The sequence below is a fragment of the Cydia splendana genome, chromosome 26 (assembly GCF_910591565.1).
Source record: "Cydia splendana chromosome 26, ilCydSple1.2, whole genome shotgun sequence".
NCBI classification, from domain to species: Eukaryota; Metazoa; Arthropoda; class Insecta; order Lepidoptera; family Tortricidae; genus Cydia; species Cydia splendana.
The window spans coordinates 3,203,006-3,211,970 of NC_085985.1; positions in this window are offsets into that span (position 1 = coordinate 3,203,006).

Sequence of the window (8,965 nt, forward strand, 5' to 3'; positions counted from 1 at the left end):
TAATTTGCAATACATACTTCTTAAATTACATAAAGAAAAAGTGTGATGGGTGACCGCAAATTATGTATACCTCTACCTATATCGGTATTACTTAAGGTTACCTTCGAATAATGACTGCAGCAGCGTTAGGGTAACATTCCATTTCTGACCGCAACTGCACTACTAGTACGAACGCGTCGGTGTTATTGTCAATTTCCGTAGTAAAATGAATGGTAGTGCTGCTGTCGTTGGAAATGTCGTTGGACTGTCACCTTTACTGTTGCGGCGTTGCTGAGGGCAAGGCATTGTCAATTTCCTTAATAAAATAAGTGATGGATTAAACGTTATAAATGTTCCAAACGCGGCAGTAACGCGGCAACAAACGCTATTCATTTTATAAAAGAAATTGACAGTGGGGGGTTTTCAGAAAAACCGCTCAAATGCGAGTTGGACTCGCGTTCCAAGGCCTCCGGCTCCGTACCGTACGTATTACCCAATTTATAACAATAGTATTTTTTTTAATGTGGAACGTGAATAAAATGAGTTTAATAAACCCGTCTTTAAAACTAAGTAATTAAGTCCGACTCGCGCTTGACTACACATTTCTAATAGATTTCCTGACATTTATAGGTAAAGAACTATTTTGACTTTTTTTAAATTTTAGACCCAGTAGTTTGGGAGATAAATGGGGGGGGGGATGGTCGGACAGCCAGAGAGACAGACAGACGCACGGGTGATCCTATAAGGGTTCCGTTTTTTCCTTTTGAGGTACGGAACCCTAAAAATTATATCATTTACTTTTTTTTTATCATCAACTTTTGGGTTATTTACTTATAGACTCACGAGTACCTACTATTGACAGTATTGACTGAAACAAAGAAAAAGTGTCCCCATGCAGTAGTTCCTACAAATAATGGGTGTCAGTTTTGTGACGGTCTAAACAAGATGTATGTGAAGATGCGTCACAAAACCGACATTTAATTTTCTTTTTATATCGATAGTCCTCGTGATTCTGAGTAGAAATAACCCAAAAAAATTAATGGATTTTCGAAAAAAGTAAATGACCAGTTGACAGCGCCGGCGTGATCGCCGCAGCAGCCATGTCGCAACAGTAACTTAGCTGGTGCTATCCGAATATCACCTTAAGATGTTATTTAATCGATGAATTTATCGAATAGGTTTGATCAAGCAAGTTACGTATGATTGATTGTTTAATCAGTAACCTCTGCATATTGATTAACGTTGGATATAACTTGAAAGGAGTTGGTCGAGAAATAAGATTATACCTATATTTCTTTGTCTTGTAACTTGACAAATTTCTTAAAGACGCCGCGAAGTAAGATTGGTTTAAAAAATTTCAATAAGTAAAGTGACAGAGAAAGATGACCACTGTTGCGAACTTCGGTGTTCACGGTAAGCCCCCTGAAGCTATACCACAGAATAAATAATAATACTACCACCGTACAGAAAAGACACTTCCTACTAAACCGAAGTTTGACACCGATTCAGCAGGGACGAATAATGCTATCCCAATCTTATTTATGGCACTATCCCTTTCGGCTATTTAGGGTTGTCAAAATTCAAGTCATTATCTTATCTGTGGTCGTGCACGCAAGTCAAGTTGTGTCAACCCTAATAATTGCTCGGAGCAATAATGAGCTGAACGGAGCCGAGTATGCCCGAAGTCAGGAGTGTCTCCCCACTGGCTATCCCTAGTAGCATTTTCGTTGGGGCCCACGGTGCCAACGGTAGGGAAAACGTTGGGATGAGGTTCGTTCCGTAGCCAACATTAATTTTGTATTGGCCCACCATCGCATTTACCAACATTCGCTGTGGCACAGATGCCCAACAATGGGCCTTTGTGTATTTTGGTACCGTTGGCTAAACAACGATAATATTCGTTGGCCCAATGATGACATATATCGCATTTACCAACATTGGCAGTGGCAGTGATGCCCAACAATGGGCCTTTGTGTATTTTGCTACCGTTCGCTAAACAACGATAACATTCGTTGGCCCAATGGTGACGAATACCGCATTTACCAACATTGGCTGTGGCACGGATGCCCAACAATGGGCCTTTGTGTATTTTGGTAACGTTGGCTAGTCAAGGATATCATCCGATGGCCCAATGATGACAAATATCACATTTACCAACATTGGCTGTGGCACTGATACCCAACAATGGGCCTTTGTTTATTTTGGTAACGTTGGCTAATCGACGATATCATCCGATGGCCCAATGACGACAAATATCGCATTTACCAACATTGGCTGTAGCATTGATGCCCAACAATGGGCCTTTGTGTATTTTGGTAACGTTGGCTAATCAACGATATCGTCCGATGGCCCAATGATGATAAATATCGCATTTACCAACATTGGCTGTGGCACTGATACCCAACAATGGGCCTTTGTTTATTTTGGTAACGTTGGCTAATCGACGATATCATCCGATGGCCCAATGACGACAAATATCGCATTTACCAACATTGGCTGTAGCATTGATGCCCAACAATGGGCCTTTGTTTATTTTGGTAACGTTGGCTAATCAACGATATCATCCGATGGCCCAATGACGACAAATATCACATTTACCAACATTGGCTGTAGCATTGATGCCCAACAACGGGCCTTTGTTTATTTTGGTAACGTTGGCTAATCAACGATATCATCCGATGGCCCAATGACGACAAATATCGCATTTACCAACATTGACTGTAGCATTGATGCCCAACAATAGGCCTTTGTGTATTTTGGTAACGTTGGCTAATCAACGATATCATCCGATGGCCCAATGATGACAAATATCGCATTTACCAACATTGACTGTGGCACTGATGCCCAGCAATGGGCCTTTGTTTATTTTGGTAACGTTGGCTAATCAACGATATCATACGATGGCCCAATGACGACAAATATCGCATTTACCAACATTGGCTGTAGCATTGAGGCCCAACAATGGGCCTTTGTGTATTTTGCTACCGTTCGCTAAACAACGATAACATTCGTTGGCCCAATGGTGACGAATACCGCATTTACCAACATTGGCTGTGGCACGGATGCCCAACAATGGGCCTATGTGTATTTTGGTAACGTTGGCTAATCAACGATATCATACGATGGCCCAATGACGACAAATATCGTATTTACCAACATTGGCTGTGGCACTGACGCCTAACAATGGGCCTTTGTGTATTTTGGTACCGGTGGCTAAACAACGATAACATTCGTTGGCCCAGTGAGCACAAATATCGCATTTACCAACATTGGCTGTGGTACTGATGCCCAACAATACCAGTTGAGTTTGCTTGTGGCGTCACTAGATGGCGTTACTGTCTCCAAACATCGAAGTTATAGTTATTTTCTCGATTATTCCGGATATAATCATAATATTTTTTAAAAGTAACTTATAAATCTAATAGCTATAACTATAAAATTTATACATAAATTTAAAAAATTGTATTTTACCAACATTTTCTCAATTTAAATCTCAAAAAACATAAATCTCGCTTACGAAGTTTCGAAGTGCGGTTAGTATATATACAAATTAGAGTGTATAGTAAGTGTACTTGCTTCGGCAGTACATATACTAAAATTGGAACGATACAGAGAAGATTAACAACAACTGCTGCCTAGCCTAGGGCCTTCATGTGGATACAACCAATGCCTACCGTAGTGTAATTGTAATATTTATCAGCAAAGGCCCAACGTCGTATTACACAACCACTTACTTAACGTAGGGTAACTGTAGGACTCGTAAACAAAAGCCCATTACATAATTAGACTGTAGGCACACTATAAATTACACAACTATTTACCTACGGTAGTATTGTAAAAATCCTACACAAGGCCCAACGTTAAAGTTACAATGTTGGCCCTTTGTGGGACAAGCTGTGTTGGGCCTTCAACCTGGTGCACGACTACCTACCGACCTACCTGACTTGCCGTTGGGTAATTGTTGAATTTGCAAACAGAAGCACAACGAAAAAATTGCCCTTTTTTATTTTTTTGCAGTTGGCCCTACAGCAAGCCATACGGCCAAATGTAACAATTAACCAACCATCAAACAAATGTGTATAGGCCCAACCACGGCCCAACCAAAACCACCACCGTTGAATAATTGTATGATTTATTTAAATAGGCCCAACGAAAAAATTACTCTAATGGCCCTCTGTTGGGAATCTTCGGGAGGGCCTTTGTCGAGGGCCCTCCAGCAAATCGTACGGCCAAATGTAACAATTAACCAACCATCAAACAAATGTGTATAGGCCCAACCACGGCCCAACCAAAACCACCACCGTTGAATAATTGTATGATTTATTTAAATAGGCCCAACGAAAAAATTACTCTTATGGCCCTCTATTGGGAATCTTCGGGAGGGCCTTTGTCGAGGGCCCTCCAGCAAATCGTACGGCCAAATATAACGGTTGCCCAACTAATACGTAAACAAAGGCCCAACAGAATCCCTACAAGAAAATGCTATTAGGGATACTACTACTCCGGCGTTCTGCGTTCACAAATAACGTATTGCTATCGATATTTAATTAGTAATTACACAAACGGGTCTACCGCGATATAATTTCATTGTTTTTACCTTTAATTCCGTGACCACAGCTGGTGCAACTCAGCTGAAACGTCGCAATTAAAGGTAAAAACAATTAAATTATATAGCGGTAGACCCGTTTGTGTAATTAAATATGTGTACAAAACGCGACAGTTTAAAGTGTTGTATTGCTATCGAATTAATCTTCCAGTTTCAAATAATCCGGAAACATCTGTCATTCATAAGCCTTTACGTATCGATATGTAAATACAAATACTATAGATTATAAGCTCCGATATGCGTATCTTTATTGACATTCCCACGTATATCGACCGTTTACATTTACGCATGATTACGATGTGTACATTACTAGTTAGCATAAGTACGAGTATGCAAAGTAACGTTTGAATTAATGCGGTTGCGTACGATTGGTAACTAACCAGTGTGAGATCGCTTTTGCTTCTGATAGTTTTTAACCGTTTTCAAGGCATAGTCCGATTTATTAAATATATTACGGACGGGTCACTCACGTATTTTATTTAAGTCGAAAAACGCGTTTACCCGTGAGTGACCCGTTCGTAATATATTTAATATGTCTGTGTCTCACGGAAGTTTTGTATTAGTACGATTTTTTTAGCAATTCGGTTTAACTTAGATTTGACTTTCTGTAAATGTGACTTGTCTTCAAATGAATCATAAAAGAAGCATTTCATGAAATTGTCTACCGTTTGTCCCGTACAAACGCAAATTTTCTGAAGATTTGCAGGGTATAAGAAAACTTTTAAAAGGAAACCCTTTTCTATGACAAATGGTCAAAAATATGCACAGAAAAATAGTCGCCTGCTTTAAATACCAAAAAAAAGTTACAATACAGGAAATTAGAGCATTCCACGGGCTGTCCCGTACAGCCCGTGGAATGCTCCAAAGCTGAATTAATTGGAATTGGAATATATTTGGATTTTTTGGGAATATTTTGTATATTGGTACGGCCTGAAAAAGGGTTATGAGACAAAGATTTCAAATAAGTCAATGTTAAGAGCGCGCTAATGCAAAACTGTAGTTTTATTATGTTGTAATTTTGTTGTAATTCTTACACGTTTTAATCGCGATATAATACATTCGGTAGAGACACACTGAAAGAAAACGAACTAAAGGACGACGAACTCAAAGATGTCCTTCTGTTCTGCAGGAAAACAAGAAGATTTGAGGAGAATAGTGTGGGAACGCCGCCGGGATAGTAACCTGCAGCTCCAACTCCAGGGAACAGGGCTGAATGAACGCGACACGCGATCGACAGCCCGCCTGCTTCCGGCCCGGCGTCCCTACACTACATCTACATCTACACGTTTTAATTAATGGAAAATGCCATGAAAATATTCACACGGAAACTAGACTATATTTGCGAGGACAGACTCCAACCAAAATTTTAAAAGGTTAAAGTTAGCCTGATAGAAAAAATCACCAAAGCATGTTTAATTATCATTTACTTTCCATTATATATCCTCTAGCTCTACGTTTTCCCAATGATTTTCTAGTGCTTTAAGGATGACTCATGTTAGACCGGGCCGTGCCCGGACCGAGGCTGATCGGTGATGAGTTGATGACGTGGTACTTTCCATAGAAAAAAAGATCCGGAAGCTTCGGCCCGACCCGGGCCCGGTCTAGCGTGAGTCATAGTGATTCGTGCATGGTGTAAAATTTTTATTTTAACTAAGCAGGTACTATACATCCCTATTGATATTAATATAATTAGGTAGCCACATTTCGTCTAGATGAGTAGGTAGGTACATTAGACATATAAATGTGCAAAAAATCTACAAAAGTTCATATCTGCTAATCCTTCTGCCAGTCGCTGGTGTTAATTTACCAGATCAGATAGGTAATTCCAGGCAAAAACACGAATCTGACATTTAGAGTTAGGGTCCTGAGTTACCAAACCACAAAAAAACTTGATATTTTGTTACCACGAATGAACAGTCTCATTACTATCTCTCATAAAATCATCACAGCAGAAATAGAAAAAAATCCTCAATCATCATAAAAAAACCTCCTTACAAAAGTAATCCACCACGATTTGGACAAAATGTCGGGTTTTTTTTTTTAATTCTCCTTGTTTCGTTGCCCAAACGTATTCTAAACCTTCTCAGAGCCTCAAGTAATCGGATTATTTTTTAGACATTCTCTAATCTCGTTAGGCTGAGTGGAAAGGAACGGTTTTTAGAGCTTCCCTTGTCTTTTTATTGCATTTTTAGAATTTGACATCCTTGAATAGTCGAGTTTCTTTTGAAGTAATTTATAAATTATAACGCATTTTAGATTTGAGCGATATTATTTTGGGGTATAAATAGGTACTCATTTGTACCTACTTACTTTATTTCAAAACGAGTAATAAGTTTTAAAAAATCTGATTGATGGTTTAATGTTTTTCTTTAGAAATACAACTAAAGGTATCTCAATATTTTGTACTTTATGTATTAAAAAAAATTGCCAGTGCGTCATGTACAATGCTATGAGTATATAATTAATTATATTATATGTAACCAATGTAATTTATTTTATCAATATCAGGGAGACATATAAAAAGTATAAAAACTCATAAATGCGCGTTTTCCCAGAGATAAGACCAGGTAGATCGGTTCTCTACTCCCAAAAACCCCCATATACTTAGCTAATTTCATCGAAATCGTTAGAGTTTCCGAGATCCACGAAATATATACATACTACAATATATGTACTTATACAAGAATTGCTCGTTTAAAGGTACAAGATTAAGAAAAATCGATACAAAAATTACTTTTAAAAAATCCTTAAAAAAAATTTAGCGATAATATCAAACTTTTGAAAGTTATTTCGCCCAAATACATTACACTTTAGAGCCCCTAATGTACCAAATAACGATAAAAGCACCAACCCCCGTTCCTCGGCATTTTGCTAATGCCCGATCTTACCTCACCGTAGCATCTAAACCCAAAACCTCGGTAATAAGTCATAAAAACTGGGAACAAATTTACGATAACGACCATTATTACCAACTAGGGGGATTACTCGCTGCATAGACATATAAGTGGATATAAGTATACCAATAATCGTGTAGGTCCATCTTAGTTCAGAAAGAACAAAGAAATTTACCGACCAAGCGATACTTTAACCTATGTAATTGATAGATAGGTATCTTTGCATTTCATTTATTTAAATTATAATTATAAAACTCTAGTGCGACTTATAAAAGAATATTAAAATTATTTCCATTAAGTTACTCTCGTATTATTAAGTCGAATAAACGCTGACATGTTTCGATCAATTTTCGAGGATTTTCTTCTAAAGGAGCACCGACTGCCTCGGTGCATTTACTGATCGGGCGCGCGACGTGTTGCACGTTTTAATACTATGTTATATCCCTAGATCGATAATTTGGATTTACGGTCCGCATCGCCTAGCAAGTGTGATGAAAAAAATACATTTCGGTCCTAGGTCGAAATTTAGGAGTTACGGACCGCATCGCCTATGTGTAATAACTAGAGATGCCCCGAATAATGAATTTGGCCGAATACCGAATATTCGGCCCCCCTCTCGACCGAATACCGAATATTCGGCATGACATGCGAACATTTTGAGTCACAATTATTATGAAAACTGTTCGCCAACAAAGCACAACGTTTGCGAAGATATATTTTTATGTTGAACATAATTAATAAATGTAGTTAGAGTCAATCAAATCAGACCCATGATAAAAATAAAAATATTTTGGAATCAACAAATGCTCAAAAACGTGCCTTCGTATTTAAACTACTTTCCAAGAATACATTTTAAATATTAAATATACTTACCTAGTTTTTGATTATTTTTTTGTGTATTTTTTCTTTTTAGGTAGGTGCAACAGATATTCGGTATTCGCCTGAATAGTAGGCAACATTCGGCCGAATACCGAATATTCGGCAAAGTGGCCGAATAGGCCGAATACCGAATAGTTGCCAAATATTCGTGGCATCTCTAGTAATAACAACGAGCAAGTGTGGTGAAATGGTACATTACGATACAAGTGCAAAAAGTAGTTTTCGCATGTGTACTGTACATCGTTTTACAGTAATTAATATTTACAGTAGGTACATAATGTGCTAATTTTTCGCCCTCGTGCGGTAACTAGCACTATATACGTGCGTATGTTGAAAATTTCAATACTATATGTACCTACTGTAAAACGTTGTACAAAACACGTGTGAAAAAGTAATAATTTCCTTTTCGCGCACTTGTATCATCTTAAGTTACTGTTGGTTGTGGCTGACCGCACCTAAAGTGCAGACATATTATTTCGTTATTACGACATAGTACTAAAGTGTTGATTGTACTAATATGAGCTTTTGAGGTCGTCCTTTCAACCCGTTACGGTCACGGCGCATAAATGCCAATTTTACTCATAACGTTTTATTGTCATAAACTGAC